Source organism: Cupressus sempervirens, chromosome 10 (assembly GCF_028749045.1).
Source record: "Cupressus sempervirens isolate cs-2001-9-10 chromosome 10, ASM2874904v1, whole genome shotgun sequence".
In the NCBI taxonomy this organism is placed as follows: Eukaryota; Viridiplantae; Streptophyta; class Pinopsida; order Cupressales; family Cupressaceae; genus Cupressus; species Cupressus sempervirens.
In genome coordinates this window covers 841,325,183-841,328,526 of record NC_143127.1, presented here as the reverse complement: position 1 = coordinate 841,328,526, position 3,344 = coordinate 841,325,183, and the positions used below count along the sequence as shown (strand labels likewise).

The 3,344-nt window shown below is 41.5% G+C and overlaps 1 pseudogene; it reads left to right on the top strand.

The window, feature by feature from the left end:
• The first annotated feature begins 375 nt into the window (after positions 1-375).
• On the top strand, positions 376-2,935 carry LOC149536609 (G-type lectin S-receptor-like serine/threonine-protein kinase At2g19130 pseudogene; annotated as a pseudogene).
• The last annotated feature ends 409 nt before the right edge of the window (positions 2,936-3,344 follow it).

Below are 3,344 nucleotides of genomic sequence, written 5' to 3'. Positions count from 1 at the left end.
GAAAATAATGATATAAAATGTCATTAATATTAAATTTGCACTTTTATCTGACAGTACAATAATGCAAAACTGCACTTGATAAAGCCTATTATTACTGTATTGGATAAAGCCTAAATTAAAACTAAACACAAAAGAAGACAGATTTTTCTTCCTGACCGAACACGTCTATTGACCCGCGCAGAAGACTTGGTTATCGGATACACGCATTTAAAAAGACTTGACTTCATTCATCTGTCAATCACTACTTACAACAAACGCGTGAGAGGCCAAAGAAATCAAATTCGTAAACTCATATACGGCATAGCCTTCTATTTGCTATTTAAATTCTGAGATATATGAGAAACTGTTTATGGACAATTCAGTCACCACATAGAAACAATTGTTGAAAAAAATACAAACGTTATAGTTATCAAATCAGCGATGAAGCATTTGTTCCTAGCAATTGCTATGATTATTGCAGCGCATTACTGCAATTCACTTGCGGCTGATGGTGGGGATACGCTTCTCTTAGGGGCTTCGCTCACTGGAAATCAGACCCTAATTTCAAAAAATGGCACATTTACACTGGGATTTTTCAGTCCGACAGGTACGAAAACTTGGTATCTCAGCATCTGGTATTCAGAAATCTCTGAGCAGACTATAATTTGGATGGCTAACAGAGACAGTCCTGTCGGAAACAAGCCCGGCGCTCTGAACTTTTCGAGAGACGGTCATCTCAGATTGTTTGGTAGAGAAGGTCGGTTAGTTTGGTCGACTGGGGTAGGGAAAAGAGCTTCACGAGCAGTTCTAACGGACTCTGGTAATTTCATCATGGTTGACGCGCACAACAAGTCTGCGATTGTTTGGGAGAGTTTCGCACATCCGACAGATACGTGGCTGCCTGGCATGAAGATGTGGAAAGGAATGAAGCTGACTTCCTGGAAGAGTTCTTCAGATCCTGCAAGTGGGCTCTTCTCTTTTGGAATGGACACCTCTCCAGAAAAGACACAGATGATGCTGGTCTATAACAACACGGTTCCTTATCTGTCCAGTGGAGAATGGACTGGGGATTATTTTGCCAAGGAACCGCAATTGCAAGGTTCGAAGAGACTCCAAGCGTCTTGTGTAAGGCTCTCTTCGTCAAGAATATATGTTAATTATGTTATTAACCAGATAGATCATATCCTCACGGGTAGGTTCTTGGTGAGTGAGAAAGGAAGATATGAACTTTACTACTTGATGGATGATGGTAAATGGAGTCTGAGATGGTCGACATACCAGGGTCAATGCAGCGACTTCGAAATCTGCGGAGCGTATGGACTGTGCAATGCGAATGATGTGTGTAGTTGTGTCCAGGGATTCACGCCCAAGAATGGCTCAAAGAGTTGGTGGTCAAGCGGATGTGCTCGACGAAGACGCCTTCATTGCACAACGGACGGCTTCTCGGAAGCCATGAATCAATACTTGTCTGAAAAAGAAACAGTCTTATACAAAAAAGAGCACACGCAGCAAGGCTGCCGGGCTGCCTGTCTCAACAATTGCTCCTGCACAGCCTTTGCTTTCCCAATTTCTGAATCACCTGTCTGTAGATTGTGGTTCGGAGATTTACGTGGAATGCGGTTTTCTGAGGGCCAATCAGTCTTCGTTAGGCTGGCTGCATCTGAGTTGCCGCAGTCGAAATCAGATTCAAGAAGCAAAGACCACGAACTTACTATTTCACTCTCTGCCGCTGCGTCCTTTCTTGTAGTGGCGGCTTTCTTGTCGGCCGCGTTTGTTATGTGGAAACGTCGCAGAATGCCAAAGAAAGATATGGCAGAGGAGGTGCCGGTGTCGCTGAAAAGGTTCAGTTACAAAGAGCTGCGAATTGCAACAGGGAATTTCAAGCATAAGCTGGGTAGCGGAGCTTTCGGCTCTGTGTTCAAAGGAACTCTACCAGACAGCACGCTTATTGCTGTTAAAAGATTAGAGGGTTCTTCGAATCAAGAAAAACAATTCCGTGCAGAAATGGTCACCACTGGCAGAATACAGCACCTTAATTTGGTCAGGCTGTGGGGATTCTGCGTAGAACGTTCACGAAGGTTACTGGTGTATGCCTACATGCCCAACGGCTCCTTGAACTCCTTTCTCTTCTCTCAGCCAGAAGACCGACAGAAGGTGTTGGACTGGAAGACACGGTTTGAGATCGCAGTGGGCACTGCACGAGGATTAGTTTATCTCCACGAGGAATGCAGGGATCGCATCATTCACTGCGATATTAAGCCTGAAAACATTCTGTTGGACGAGGACTTCAGCCCAAAGGTGGGAGATTTTGGGCTAGCGAAGCTGGTTGGCAGAGATTTCAGCCGCGTATTGACGACCACAAGAGGAACTCGCGGGTATTTGGCTCCAGAGTGGATCTCTGGCCTTCCAATCACTCCCAAGGTGGATGTTTACAGTTTCGGTATGACGTTGCTGGAAATTATATCTGGTCGTAGAAATCTGGACATGAACGTTGAGATGAGTAGGTTCTACTATCCTACCTGGGCTTCATCTCAAATTCAGAGGGAAAACATAATAGGTGTTGTGGACCCAAGAATAGCAAGTGAAGCGGATGTTAGAGAGGTGAGAAGAGCCGCTATGGTGGCTGGGATGTGCATTCAATGCGATGAGAATGAGAGGCCGAGTATGAGTGAAGTGGTGAAGATCTTGGAAGGCACGATGGAAGCTTCTTTGCCTCAAATTTCGAGTTCTACAGAGGCCCATAGAGAAGACAGTAACAGTGATATCTGGGGCGAACATCATTCCATATCAAGTGTTTCCGATCCCTCAAAATAGTTCACGGTTTTCAGGGAAAGGCTTAAGACAGACACCAATAGGAGCGATTTCTTGTCAGGTTTTCTATCTAGAATTAACCCCTTGGGTTGTGTAGGGTAAGGTCTAATGAAGATAAATAAATAAATGTAGAGTTTTGTTGGAAGTGTGTATATTTCTTTGGTATGTTTTGAATTATATTGAGTAATCAATTATTGAGTAGAAAATATAAGAATTTTCACTTTTTTAAAGTTATCTTTATGATAGATTGCAATCTAGAATGTTAATAAAAAAACTTCTATATAATGTTAATTTAGAAGTAATTATTATTATTATTTTTATTATGAATAGTTTCTTTTTTATTTATTTTTTGTGAATATGTATCTTTAGAAGTAATTTTTGATTTAACATTATATGTTTTGAAAATTTTTTCTTTTATTATTATTATTTGTTATCATTAATTATTATTATTGTTTATTAAGTTCGAGTAGATTCAAACCCATGACCTTCCGGATAAGAGGCTCACAATTTACCATTGTTTGTAGACTCTTGCTTATATTATGAAAATTCTTTAT